The following is a 16,005-nucleotide window of genomic DNA, read 5'->3' on the forward strand; positions in this document are numbered from 1 at the left end:
TATTTTTTTTAAATACACTATAAGGTACTTTTTAAAATGTTTGATCAAAATTAACTTTCAAACATTTGATGAAGAATATTATTAATGTACTTTTAATACATTTTTTAAAAGCAGCTTTTACACTTCACCAAATGTACAAAAATTGCAGAGCAAGCATACCTAGGTCTGGAACAAAAAGCTAGTGTGAAAACTCCTCTACTTACACACTTGTTTTGCTGCTTTTAGATGCTGACATTCTATCCCGCTTTCTACTTACAGCAGGATCTCAGAGGATCTAGAAACTACATTAAATGATTTACTAAATATTAAATAGCAAGGATGCAATTCTCACTATGGTACAGTCATTCTGTTTGGTCAGTCATATAATTATCTATATAACTATCAACACGTCTAGAATGTGACCAACATATTAAAATGTTACTTAATGAAGCTTTAAGGAGGATCACCATCTGCTTATTAATGTTATTTTAATAACCTTATTAATGAGTGCATCTTCTACCCTCTTGATTATCCTCTGTGTGTAAACAAGTGTGAAATGGTGGGAGTCCAGTTAGTGCGGCGTGACTCGACCGTCCTCAGCCGAGTCCTGGGTGAGCTGGAGTATTTATTATAAGATAAACCCAGAGGATTCTGATAAGAGTCCGGCCCAGGAGATTCTCCAACACGAGAAACACAAGCTCTCACAAACGAGAGAGCGCTAATCTACAGGGGTTGGAGAATGAAACTGAAACACCTGGTTTTAGAGCACAATAATTGATTGTGGTGACGGACAGTTCTGGTGGAAACAGGAGAGTTGAGGTGCACATTGAATTCTGCGTGATTTGATCAGCCGTGGTTTTATGTTTTTTGGATACAATCCGGGTTAGCACCCGAACATCCCTTTCAGACAGCTTCCTCTTACAGCATCCACAGTTAATCCTGTTGGATGTGGTTGGTTCTTCTTGGTGGTGTGCTGACATTACCCTGGATACCGTGGATCTTGATACTTGATCACAAAGACTTGCTGTCTTGGTCACAGATGCTCCAGCAAGACGTGCACCAACAATTTGTACTCTTTTGTCCTCTTTTGATTATGGGTATGTCACCCATAATGTTGTGTGCATTGCAATATTTAGAGCAGAACTGTGCTCTTACCCTGCTAATTATCTAAGTTATCTAAGTGCTTTCTTATCTAGATAAATCATCATAAATCCTTTAATGTTTCCTTAAATATCAACATTTTCTTTGAGCTTAAAATGCTCCTCATGAATTCACTTCTTAGTTGCCCTGGCTGTGTGTTTCAGGTCATTGTCATGCTGGAAGACCCAGCCACGACCCAACCCTGTGTTCTTGGGGTTGTGTACATTCTTTTTCTCGATGCCAAAAAGCTCTAATTTGGTCTCATCTGACCATATCACCCTCTTCATACCTCCTCTGGATCATACAGATTTTCACTAGCGAAATTCAATCAGGCCTGGATATGTGCTTTTAATCCATGACAACATGTGTGTCATGTGTTACGAACTAAGTGTGTTAACTAAACAGTAAACAGGTCTGTGGGAGCCAGAATTCTTGCTGGTTAGAAGATGATCAAGTACTTATTTCATGCAACAAAATGCAATTTAATATTTCTTTACTTTAAGGATCATACAGTCTGTCTCTCGCTGTTGACGTGTGCCTACAATTACAGACCTCTCCATTGTAGGTGGGAAAACGTGCAACATCGGCATCAGAGTATCAAATACTCATTTTCCCAACTGTACGGCCTTCAATGTGAAAACAGCTTAGCATGGAGCAGCAGCAGAGAAAGCTTTGTTAATAGCTTTAGTAATTTTCTGGGTAATAAATCAAGTTAAACTGCAACTGAACAGCCGTTTATTTCAAACCTGAGAAGTATATTTAATAGCTGAGTCTGTGATTTCACACCTGCTCAAATGAACCGCACCAAGAACGCAAAAGTCTATTTTAACCAGTTTTTAACAGTTTTTTTTAAGTTTTGACGGTGTGAAAATTAACTAACAATCTATCTAAAGACCCATATATGATAATGATGTTTAGCATTATATTAGTAATGTTAAAATGCACAAAGACAGCCTCTATTTGGTCCAGCAGTCTAAAGTGTTGCCACTATGATCAGGAGATCGCTGGTTCAACACGGCAAAAAACTAAATCTTAGCAAGTGAAATTTTCTCAATAAATCTTATTTTCTTCTCTAATAAGACTTTTTTGTCTTACTAAGCATTGTGTAAGTGTTTGATTATTTTGCTTATTTTAGGGATAATTATCTTAATCATTCTTACTTAGAATTTGTACCTTATTTTAAGTAATTTGAACTCAAAATAATAAGCACAATCAAGCAGCAATCAAGTTATTCTGATTCTTGTGTCCAAAAACAGTGACTCTTTTGCTTGATTTAGGTGTTACTTAACTCATTTTAAGACTTTGCCATTGCTATTTGTAAGAAATCTTACTAAGAAAATTTTGCTTACACCATTTGCAGATTTTTTGCTTAATATACATATATTTGTATATATTTTGTCTAGTTTTTTGCCAATGGATTTTTTGCAGTGAAATCCAGGACATGCAGCTTGCCATCGGCTGCCAGAGCCCTAATAGAACACAACTGGTCTTGCTCTCTCTGGGTGGGTACAGTAGATGGCTGCCTTTTTCCCCCTCATCACTCCTAGGGTGATGTGGATCAGCACAAGGCATCTGTGAGCTGATGTATCAGAACCGACTCACTGCGCTTTCCTCCGAGTGCACTGTGATGCTACTCGGCAATGTTCAAAAAGAGACAGAGTCTGACTTTCACATGTGTCGGAGGAAGCGTGTGTTAGTCCTGGTGTGTTGGGGCATCACTAGTGATATGGGAAGTCCTAATGAGTGGGTTGGGTAATTGGGGAGAAAATGGGAGAAAAATGAAAAATAAATAAAAAAATGCACAAAGACTGCTATTCATAACGTGATTCAGAAACGTACTGCGCTTTATTTTTTTGTGAAGCTGAGGAGATGATGAGGAGAAGATCCAGATAGGAAGAGTTCACTGTAGACCTGCTGTGAAATCCCAGCTGTTTTAGTTAGATCTCGTTATTTGGAACTGAGCAGAGAGAGCTACAGTAAATTGCTCCTGCTTGCAGCGCTGTTCATACAGAGTACAAAAGCACAGAATCATTAATATTTCAGGGTTTTAAAACTAATGACTACACAATACGTTGGTGTGAAAACAGGCTGACTGAGCAACACAGGCTGAGGAGAAACGCTGGTTATGCTGAGGATGGATAACAAGAATCTCAGCTACATTGTGATTGGCTGATACAGCGGCAAGAGACCGTCATATATGCAACCATGTCTCACACAGTTTCTTTCCTATTTAACTGTAGTTTATTAGCGGAGACATGTTTAGTGTTTGAAGTTCATTATTGGAAGCTTATTAGCATGATGCTAACGGCATAACTATGATGCTGTCTTCCATTTACCTCAACTGTCGGATGTTGGAGCTGCACTGTAAGAACCGTTTGCCTGAACACTTCAATTTTAATTTAAAATAACTTCATACATGTATTTAGTTTCTTTTTAATTGAATAAAGTAAAAAAAGTTATAGAAAATTAGATGATGAAAGATAGCATTAAGCACTAAAGAGTAAACAATACAGCACACAGAAGCAACGCAGGTAGTGCATCTGAATATATGATCCACAATGTAGCATGGGGAGTGACTACACACTGATGTTAGCTTAAGCTAAATGCCAATACACGAACAAGCTAGTTCATGCTTAGATGCAATAGAAACACAAACCTTAAAAATTATTTGAAAGTACTTACAGTACATCTTCCTCATCTGCTGCCTTGCCACATACAGCGGGTAAAGATTCCTCCTTCAGACAAAGTCTGCTGGCTAATCCTGCTGTGTACTGTCTGAGGTTCTCAACCAATGAATGCCATTTCTTTAAATATTCAAATGATCTAGTAGGTGGGGCTCTGGTGGGGGTTGACGGGTGAGGGGTGAAGCCAGGGTGGTTTTATGCAGGTTTCCTTATTGTGATGTCATAGAAGCATAAGATTCCTGAAACCAGCTGAATCACCGCTAAATGCATGGATTTTTTTTGATGATTAAAGAGTCTATGGACAGTCGATACCAAAGTTGAAATATAAAAGCATGCTAAAAGTGATTTTTGCACATTATGTTTTCTATAAGTAATGTTTTTCCTTTCATAAACCACATATATGAGGTTTTAAATATTACATGCAGCACTTATGTATGCAATATCGAAGCAATCTCATTTACTTTATCTAAAGTCCTATGTCTTATGTAATAAGCTCTTTATAAAATTTAAAAAAATGCTTAATAGATTGAATTGTTCAATGCTTATTGATGTGTTATAAAGCCCTTATATAGGGACCCTTCAAATAGTGTTAAAAAAAAGTGTTACCACTAATATTTTATTTATAAATGAAAAAAACAAAGAGCCTGTTACGAGGGAGACGGAGGGATGGACGTAAGTGCAATGTATTATTTATTAAACAAACAAGATAAAATAAAACAGTAAACAAAACACGGGTAACGCAAAAAACTACAAAGAAAACAAGGCAAGGATAAACTAGAACTAGGAACACAAAACCAGAGTGCACGGAAGACGAGGATTCAAACGAACGGCAAGGATACAACGATCGGCAAGGATACAAAGATACAAAAGATACAAAGGAAAGGGGCTGGACAGAACACAGGGCTGGACAGGAGGCTGGACATGGGGCTGAGACTGGACAGGGGGCTGGACAAAACTGGACAGGGGAACTTGCACAAATACATTTACAGGGACGGACACGAACATGGTGACGGGGACAGGAACAGAAACAGAGACTGAGATAGGTACAGGGACACAAACTGAGACAGGGACCAAAACTGGGAGAGATACGGGGCCCAGATACACAGGAGGGTGCCCAGGACTGGCAAATGTCCAAGGATATGTCTGTGGCAAAGTCAGGGGAGCCAGCCTGGGCACAGTACTTGGGGTACAATCCGGGGGCCTAGGAGCAGGCCTGGGGCAAACAAAGTTCTGGGAGCGGGTACAGGAGCAGTGGGTACCACATGGGTGGCAGGCACTGCTGGTGCTGGAGCTGAGGCTGTAGCAGTGGGAGCTGCTGGTGCTGGAGCTGAGGCTGTAGCAGCGGGAGCTGCTGGTGCTGGAGCTGGAGCGGAGGCTGTAGCAGCGGGAGCTGCTGGTGCTGGAGCTGGAGCGGAGGCTGTAGCAGCGGGAGCTGCTGGTGCTGGAGCTGGAGCTGAGGCTGTAGCAGCGGGAGCTGCTGGTGCTTGAGCTGGAGCTGAAGCTGTAGCAGCGGGAGCTGCTGGTGCTGGTGCTGGAGCTGAGGCTGTAGCAGCGGGAGCTGCTGGTGCTGGAGCTGGGGCAGCGGGTGCTGCTGGTGCTTGAGCTGGGGCAGCGGGTGCTGCTGGTGCTTGAGCTGGGGCAGCGGGTGCTGCTGGTGCTTGAACTGGGCAGAGAGGCGGCCGGAGCCGCGGGCAGCGCTGAAACAGAGGCGGTGGGTCCTGCTGGTGTGAGCGCGGCAGGCACCGCGGTACAGAGTCAGAGGCGGCCGGAGCCGCGGGCACAGAGTCAGAGGCGGCCGGAGCCGCGGGCACAGATTCAGGGGCGGCCGGAGCCGCGGGCACAGAGTCAGGGGCGGCCGGAGCCGCGGGCACAGAGTCAGGGGCGGCCGGAGCCGCGGGCAGCGCTGATCCAGAGGCGGCCGGAGCCGTGGGCAGCGCTGATACAGAGGCGGCCAGAGCCGCGGGCAGTGCTGATACAGAGGCGGCCGGAGCCGCGGGCAGCACTGATACAGAGGCAGTGGGTCCTGCTGACGTGGAGGCGGCTGCCACCGCGGGCTTGGAAGCGGCTGGCACAGCTGGCAAAGAAGCCGCTTCAGCAGGAGCTGAGAGTGCGGCTGCCGCCAAGATCCGGACTGGAACCGCAGATTCAGCAGTGGGCGAGGCTGTGGAAATCGGACCGGAGCTTGCTTCTGGAGCAGGAGTCGGAAACCTGGAATCCGGCAGGGCTGTAGAGCTGGGAGCCGGCAGGGCTTGAGAGCTGGTAGTCGGCCGGACTGTAGAGCAGGAAACCTTCTGGGCTTGAGAGCTGGAAGCCGGCCGGGCTTGAGATCTGGAAGTCGGCTGGGCTGGAGAGCTGGAAGCCGGCCGGGCTTGAGATCTGGAAGTCGGCTGGGCTGGAGAGCTGGAAGCCGGCCGGGCTGGAGAGCGCGGTGGGGCTAGCAGGCTAGCTAGCTTAGCTGGAGCTGGGCTGGCGAGCTCCAAGCCGAGGAGAGGCGCCGGGAGCGGTTCATCTCCCCGAATTTGCTCGGCGAGGAACCGGAGATACTCGAGGTCCGCTTTCCTCGTAGCCTGCCACCTTGCTACGTCCATATTTTGGTCGAGTCTTATGTTACGAGGGAGACGGAGGGATGGACGTAAGTGCAATATATTATTTATTAAACAAACAAGATAAAATAAAACAGTAAACAAAACACGGGTAACGCAAAAAACTACAAAGAAAACAAGGCAAGGATAAACTAGAACTAGGAACACAAAACCAGAGTGCACAGAAGACGAGGATTCAAACGAACGGCAAGGATACAACGATCGGCAAGGATACAAAGATACAAAGGATACAAAGGATACAAAGGATACAAACGATACAAAGGATACAAAAGACTCGACACTGAACATTCAAACAGAGGGGCTTAAATACAGGAGGAGAGTGAGAAACACCTGGGCTTGGATGACGAGGGGCGGGGTTACAGACAGGACACAGGTGAGAACACTAATAGCTAGGGCAGGGCTGGGGCGGAGCTATGGTGGAGACAGGTACAAAACACAACAATAGCACATGGCTGGGAAACATGACAGGTAAACAGAGGGGCAGGAGCACAAGAGACAAAATAAGGGAGAAACAGAAGACAGACATGGGCTAAGGTGTAACAGAGCCTTGCTAAGGCTGGACAACTTAGCAAACAAATGCTAGGCAAAAAGTCAAAGTCAAAATAGAGTAGCAACGGTTATACGCAAAAAATCTAACTAGAGCGAGAGAAATGATAATAATGCTATTAATGATAGGTGGCTAGTCAAAACTTGGCAATTAACTGAACAAAGAAGAGGGTATATACAGACAGAGAAGCAGGTGAAAACAATCAGTAGTCAGGTGACTGAGACCGAGTGAGTGTCATGTAATAATGATCAGGAGTGTCAGCGGTCAGCGGAGTCCAGGTCAGCTTGGAAAACAGAAGGAATCATGATAATAATCAAAATTGGCAATTATTACAACTAACCAAGACCTACTACATATAACAGTTTCATATATACACATAATTAAATACAACATAATTAAATAAAATTTCCCAAGATTTTACACTAAAGTCTCCTGATTTTCTCTTTTTTATTATTTGAACCTACAGCAGCATGCATACGGTTTGTCGCTGAGGTTTCTACCCAACACTGTACGCTGTTTTAAAGCAATCAAAGGGTCAGAAACCTTTGGGTGTAGAACTGAACAAACACCACTGAGTCTATCTGGTCTAAAAGCAGAAGCTCTCTTCTCCCCTGAGCTCAGAGAAAATGACATGCTTCAGATGCTGTCTGCAACTCCCTTGTGTGCTGAGGTGACAGACAAGCCTCATTCTTCCTTGGTATTGATTGATTCTTTCAGACTTAAAGCCACATAAAGCACAAAGGGCAGTGAAGCACACGCTATAGACAGTTTCTGGAAAGAGAGAGGTACTGTATTGCTGCTTCTGAAGCTACGACACCAGCCTGTATCTCCAATAACAAAACAAGGAGCAGCTCCAATAAGCAGAAGAGACAGCTGGAAAAGGGGACATATATATATATATATATATATATATATATATATATATATATATATATATATATACAGGGGTTGGACAATGGAACTGAAACATTTTAGTGTGGGAGGTTTCATGGCTAAATTGGAGCAGCCTGGTGGTCAATCTTCATTAATTGCACATTGCACCAGTAAGAGCAGAGTGTGAATGTTCAATTAGCAGGGTAAGAGCACAGTTCTGCTCAAAATATTGTAATGCACACAACATTATGGGTGACACACCAGAGTTCAAAAGAGGACAAATTGTTGGTGCACGTCTTGCTGGCGCATCTGTGACCAAGACAGCAAGACTTTGTGATGCATCAAGAGCCACGGTATCCAGGGTAATGTCAGCATATAATACCACCAAGAAGGACAGAGCACATCCAACAGGATTAACTGTGGACGCTGTAAGAGGAAGCTGTCTGAAAGGGATGTTCGGGTGCTAACCCGGATTGTATCCAAAAAACATAAAACCACGGCTGATCAAATCACAACAGAATTCAATGTGCAACTCAACTCTCCTGTTTCCACCAGAACTGACCGTCACCACAATAAATTATTGTGGTCTAAAACCAGGTGTTTCAGTTTCACTGTCCAACCCCTGTATATATATATATATTTCTGCTGAGAAAACCATTGTCATTTTTCTGACAAACAACCGAATGAATAAAAGTGTATGATTGATATGTGAGGGGGAAGTCGTTTGAAGGGCGAAGATGAGCAGCAGTGGAGTTCACCGAACCCCATGGCGCAATTTTCAGTCTTGAAGCTTCACTGAGCTTGATTATTACTCTGAAGAGCCACCAGAGTTCCTGCCATCTCTGACACTGTCTTTTTTCCTGTCTATTGCTGCCGTTTACCCAGGATTTATTACGCTGGCCCTACTTGTCTTAATCATAAGTTCCTGTTCCTCTATAACAGCGGTGTCAGTCTAGATAAATCCCCTTCTGCTAACGTAACACTAACATCAGTCAAGCAGATAATGAATTTGTCAATAGTGACGAGCGCCATAAAAAGACAGTGGACGTCCTTCTTCAAGGCTTTTATATACAAAAAGTTAAATAGAAATTTGATGGCCACTGAGAATCAATTAATGCCGGACAGGAGGTTATTATCACTGTCTTACTGTCTACTGTCCTTCTCCTATACCATTATCACCTTATACCAAAGATATGAAAATGTATAGTATCATATAAAAGTACAGATACTAAAAAAGAGTTTAAAACACTTCTGTAGAAGTTGAAAAATGAACCAACTCAGGCTTTTTACTATTTAAGTAAAAGTATAAAAGTACTGATTTCAAAACTGCTTAAAGTATAAAAGAAAAAAGTAATGTAAGGAGAAAAAAAATGCTATTAAGGACGAAAGATTAGACCACACCACATCCTTTACACTTTTAACTTTTTTAACTTAACTTTACACCAATGGAAAATCATTTCACATTCAAAAGGTGTAAGGTTAACTTGCTTGCAAGGCTTGCTAACAAATTAACTTGCTTAAATCTTTACAGTAACAGTAATTTTGACCAGGGGTGCCCAAACTTTTGCATGCTATTGTATACTACGCTATAAGTATCTGCTTACCTGCATTGTGTTTAAAATCAAGTCCAGAAATCAATATTTGGTGGAATAACCCTGGTGGTTTTTAATCACAGTTTTTTATGCATCTTGGAATCATGTTCTCCTCCACCAGTCTTACACACTGCTTTTGGATCACGTTATGCTTTACACTTATGGTGCAAAAATTAAAGCAGTTCAGCTTGATTTGATGGCTTGTGATCATCCATCTTCCTCTCTTCAATTTTCATTTTTTTTTCCAGAGCTGTATATGGAAACACCACTCTTGATATAGGAACATATATACACATATGTCATATATTGCATTTCCGTGTGAGTTTTTTTTTTTTTTTGTCTGACAGTGATGATATTAGACACAAATATTTACTATCTACCATCCAAACATCAAGGACTGAACCAGGCACTGGTGCTGGCTGAGTATACCAGCCTCTGCTGCTGCTGCTGCTGCTGCCCTCCAGGGACTGTCATGTCCACTTCCCAGTCTCACTGACTGATGTGGTCAGAGGCGTTCTCAGAACTGAAAGAGAGACACTCGCGTCCAACAAGTCCTTAACCCTGCAGTGACTGTGTTCTCCATGAATTCCTGCAAAACCACTTCTTCCAATTCTTATAGTTTGTGAATTAATTGTATATATTAAATATAAAGCACCAGTTAAAATGTCATGTTCTCATCCTGGATCTCTCCTGTCTGTCACTGTGTTTTTCTGGCTCTACTGTGTGTTATTTCCCCATGTGTTTCCCTACACATGGCCATCAGAAACATGCGGTAAAAAATAGATGAGGCTTTAATATAACGGACAAAGTCAGAGAGCGTAGTAGTAGTACAGGTAAGGATCAGAACCAGAGAGACAGTAAACCAATACATTAGAGCCAAATTGCTAGACAAAAGAATAAAGAATAAAAGAGATACAAACAGATAAAGAACGCTCAGTATGTCGCAGTATGTTCGCAGTGTCAATACTTTGCGAAAAACATAAGAAATAGATGATTTTAAAACCAACATTTTCCTGAATACAAATCAAACATTTCTTCTAAAACATTTGAATAGATTAAAAAAAATAATAAAGTTTCAAACATGCTGAATGTTGTGCTGGTTCCTTTTACTGATCTGAAATTATTAAGTGGAGTAGACAGTAGAATATATACAGTATATGGCTTTCAGTTAACAGCTGTGCTGAACTCATCAAGAGTTAATTACTTGAATTTCTTGTCTTTTAATAATGTGTTTGAGAGCATCAGTTAAAGTAAAGTAGTGAAGAGGTAGAGTTACAGGTATATGTGAAGAAATACTTAACTAAGTAAAGAAAAAATACTTAATACTTTAAGAAATGAAGGTCAGACAATCTACCTTAAAAGTAGTGGAATCACAAAGACCATCACACACATTATGATGAAACTGGCACTCATCAGGAGCTCCCCAGTAAAAGGAAGAGCAAGACATACCTCTGTTAGCTCCCCAGATAAGAGCTTAACTAAATGCTTCTTCACAGAGTATTTTGGTTTGTTTTACACTTTTAAGTTACTACATGATTCCTTATGTGTTCCTTCATAGTCTGAATCACTTTACTATTCATTTATAATGTAGGAAAAAAAGAACTAAATTAAAACACTGAATGAGAAAGTGTGCCCAAACTTTTGACTTGTTACTGTATTATATACACAAACACTTCCTTCAAACAGTAAATCAAATATATGTTCAACTCTTTCTTATCAAAAAAAGTAAAATAAGACACAATTAGATTACAGTAATACAGCATTATTCATACAAATAAGAGGAGGAAGAAGCTCATTTATCACCCTCACTGAAATCAATCTCCTTTTGTGCTGTGAATGTTGTCACTCTGTAATAAGTGAGGGGAGTTGGAGGCAGTATTAAACAAGATTCAACTTGTTAATATCATAAATATTACATTTCCTCTCTCGCTGGTGTATAATCAATCAAAAAGAAGATTTGTGTAAGATGCAAATTGATCGGGAAAGATGTGCTGCACTTTAAACAGTAAAAATGTCACAAATAATTCTTCAATTTAAGCCACATTTGCATTCAATTTCTGTACATACAGTGCACACATCTTCTCTTTTGATGAGTTTTCTTTCTTTATATATTTCTTTTTACATTGTAGATTTAATATTGAAGAATATATTAAAACTATACAGGAACACATGCAGAATTATTTAGCAAGCGAAAATAGATTTTTAAATGAACCAGAATATGTTTTATACTTTAGATTCTCCTTTTTCTCATTTATTTATTTTTTATAATTTTATTTCTATTTTTCTACATTTTCTCCCCAATTTACACGGCCAATTACCCAACCCATTAGGACTCCCCCGATCACTAGTGATGCTTCAACACACCAGGAGGGTGAAGACTAGCACATGCTTCCTCCGATACATGTGAAGTCAGCCACCGCTTCTTTTCGAGCTGCAACATCACAGTGCTAACGCTCGGAGGAAAGCACAGCGACTCGGTTCTGATACATCAGCTCACAGATGCCCTGTGCTGCAGACATCACCCTAGGAGTGATGTGGGGAGAGAGCGCCATCTACCCACCCGGAGGGAGCAGGACCAATTTTGCTCCCTCTGAGCGTCGGCAGCTTGATGGTAAAGCTGCATGAGCAGGGGTTCAAACCTGCGACCTCCTGCTCATAGTGACAGCGCTTTAGACCGCTGGACCACTCGGCTCTTCATACTTTAGATTCTTCTAAGTAGCTCATTTCTCTTTGAAGACAGATCACATACTTGGTATTTTTTACCTGCAATAGTTTTCTCAGCGTCTTGAAGGAAGGAGTTCCTGGAGGTGCTGAACAATAGTTGCTGCTTTTCTCAGTTCATCAGGTTTAGATTAGGTTTAGGGATTAATGTGGAGGAATAACACTTTTTTTACTGTTTATTACATAATTCCCTTAATTAAGTGTCCCTTAATTGTTTTTATTAAATGTCTTTAATATTAATCTACACTGTAGAAAATAAATTACATAAAGACATAAGAAAAACATTGAATGAGAAAATGTGTGGCTAATCTTTTGTCTGGTACTGTACAGATATATTCTTGGTCTTTCTGGGCACAGTAGTTGTATTTTATATATTTTGTTACTATATCTGTATTTGTGAGATGAACTAGATTCTTGTGGAAGTAGAATTACACTTGGAGTTTATTGATTTAAAGCAAATTAATAACCGGAGTACTTGATAGCCTGGCATCCAGGCAAATTCAAGCTATTAACCAAAAGACAAGCCAGAGTCAAAACCAGTCAGCTAAAAAGATCAAGCAGACAAAACCAAGGGTCAAAAAAGACCTGTTGGTTTTGCAATTAATAAGTTGGCAATATTTTATAAAGTAAAAATGAAACAAATATGTGTGATAGTGGATCCACTGATTTAAATTACAACCACAGTTATAATAAAAGTACATAAGTAAGTAATATAATATAGCATCTATAGATCAGTAAAATAGGGCCCTTTATCTCTATCTTTTTAGGCAGTCTAGATGGCACTTTAACCCTTAAAACGCTACAGACGGATTTTACGTCTAAAATCGCACCTTGTGTTTTTAGCTTAATTACTCAGGAATCCCTTCACACATAAACATAATCCATATATGGTTAGAAAGGGCGGAGCTTACTCTTTCTAAAAATAGTGATCACATCCCAGTGCGGTAAAGCTAAATCTACAAGAAACCCATTAAGAAAAACACCTAAAAAAGTAAGATCATCTTCAAAGTTCCTTGTTTAATTCTTCTATTTATCTGATCAAAACAAATAATCAGTTGTATTTGACTTTCCCCACAACAAATATTTCCCCAACCAATAGTATTTACCTTTAGTGCTTCAAACATATTTATATGATGTTTCAAACCAAATAATATCAGTAAATAAAGACTCAAAAGTGTCCACAGAAAAAGTGTGAAACTACCTGCTTTACTCAAACTAAAGCTAGGTATGGTGTGCGCACTACTTTATATAGTTTTTATTTTACTTGCCCATTTTTACTAAGTAGTTATTTTGCACTGAACATTTGTAACATATTTAGACTAAAAGGTTTACATTTTTGTATACAGTTTTAATTGCGTGTCCTAAATAATAGTCTTTTCTCATCATTTTGTGGATATCTAGTTTAGTAAATCAGTTTTGTTATTAGTTGGATTACTGGCAATATTGGCTCTGAGTAAAATACTCAAATACCTATAGGCTGCTCTGAGTGTCAGGTTTTTAGTATCTAAATGTATCCTAGAGGTGTGATTATTGATTATCAAGAAAAATAACTCTGCCTGATGCTGTTTCTCCATGTATTTTATCAAAGTAATAATTAATAAGCCATGTAATGAACTCAAATAATCCATATTCTTATGCTTTCAACTCATAAACACTCCAGTCTAACTCTAACCATTTTTAAAAAGATATCTTAGGAGTGTATATATTTAAAGTCTATACATTCAAAAATAAGGTGCTTGGTAAAATTTTGACCAAAACATGATCAGTTCCAGGAAAATAGAACAATTCTGCTTCCTTTTACATTTTAAATGATTATATTTTTGAGCAGCCGTATGGCTTCTGGAGTAAAAGAGATCAGGGCATGTGTCTGTCTGATATAATTACTGTGTTATAAGACCTGAAAAAAAGAAGAACTGACAAAAACAAAGAAAAAACACACCAAAACAGCCTAGAGTTCAAAGGGTTAACGATGTTTTTTAATCATGGGAGCACCAGGGGGGGCAGTTGCCCCCCTTCCCCGCACTTAAGTCCATCAGTAGCCATTATACAGTACATTAACAAACATGTAGTTAAAAGCATAAGTATATCTCAGGGCTACCATCCCCACATATCCTCATATGAACCTTGCTGAAGAGAAGCTGGTGTGAAGAGCGGCTCCTCAGAAAGTGTAAAAGATTGTAAAAAGCCAATCAGGGAAAAGTCGCATCCGTCAATTTCCTGAAAACTTCTGCACGACAGCTTCAAACTTACAAAGTAATGTTTAGTTTAATCATCATATCGTTTGCTTGTTTCTGCCGGCGTGGCTCAGCGAGTGACCCGCGTGATTGTTCTCTCTTATAAAAAGCTTTGCTGGACATTTCAGCTGATTTCAGCTGATTACCGTTTTTCTCTTTTCCTGCCTTTCTGACGCTCTGAAAGAAACATCCAGGGGGCACTGAGCTAAAAGGGCTGAGTCACAGGCATAATTTCATTGGTAGACATGACCCCATAATTCCTCAAAGGGCACCTTTTGTTCGTCAATAGCAAGGAAACAAAACCTACTCTAAAAATACGTCCAACATGTCTGGAATCTTCCCTCCCTCCTCGAACGCTTTACATGCTAATACCAGTATGTGTCACGCCATATCTTAAGCATAAGTGCTCCATTTAAACGGCTGTGGATGTGTCTGATGTTAAGGGCAACTTTCTCAACAGCTCTCTCTCTTTTCTCCCTCTCTCTTTAATTCAGAATATGTGACATTAATCCACGGCTCGTTCTCCTCGAGTGGAAAATGATGGCTGTAAATTTGAAATTATTTTAAATGACCCCATTTAAAGTTGCTGCACCACAGAAGGCACAGGCTGGTTGCGGGTTCGAGTTGCGTGGCAGCGAATGCGACGTTTCGTTTCGTCTGGAGATCAGACGTGATGATGATGCGAGCGTAAGATGCACAGCTGTTATTGTGTCGGCTCGAAATGACTGCAATCAAAGCCAGAGGAAAGCTGTCATTTCAGGCAGCTGAAGATACTCTTACCGCGACCCGCCGATGATTGATGTCATCTCAGAAAATATATGACTGCCAATGATGAAGCCAGACACGATCTGGAATATACTACAACACAGCACATGGGAAATAAATCCACTTTGCCACTCTATTTTCACCCAAACCAATCATTTCTTACGGCCATGAAAAAGAATCAATATCATTTTTTTAAATGCGTCAGTGATGAATGTCATTGCGTCACATTGAAACGTTATCGGGCTGTGTAGGGGACACTGCAGGAACGCTGGATGGTGTGAAAAGTGCATTAGAAAATTGCCAGCTAAATCAAATGCTACAAGCACCACTAGAGGAGGGTTTAATATACCTTATCTGTATCTGGCTGTAATAGCAATAATGACGTCAAATAATGACATCAGCTACAAAACACTTTTTAATGTATACAATAGTAACAAAAATCGTAATAATAACAATAACAAAAAGCCACAATCACCCACTCCCAAGTTAATAGAGCCTATTTCTAATTTTCAACCTCTTTTTGAGCTGCTACTGATGCAGCGCTGCCGAGTAGTATCACAGCGGATTCATAGGAAAGTGCAGCAACTCAGTTCTGATACATCAGCTCACAGACGCAGCCATGTGCTGATCCACATCACCCTAGGAGTGATGAGGGGAAACAGCGCCATCTACTGTACCCACCCAGAGAGAGCAAGGCCAATTGTGCTCTCTCAGGGCTCTGGCAGCTGATGGCAAGCTGCATGACCAGGATTCAAACCCACAATCTCCCGATCATAGTGGCAGTGCCTTAGTCTGCTGGACCACTAGTGTTTGAGGCAACTTGTGTTGAGGCATCACTAGTGATGGGGGGATATAAAGCTGAATAGA

Source organism: Astyanax mexicanus, chromosome 17 (genome assembly GCF_023375975.1).
Source record: "Astyanax mexicanus isolate ESR-SI-001 chromosome 17, AstMex3_surface, whole genome shotgun sequence".
NCBI classification, from domain to species: Eukaryota; Metazoa; Chordata; class Actinopteri; order Characiformes; family Acestrorhamphidae; genus Astyanax; species Astyanax mexicanus.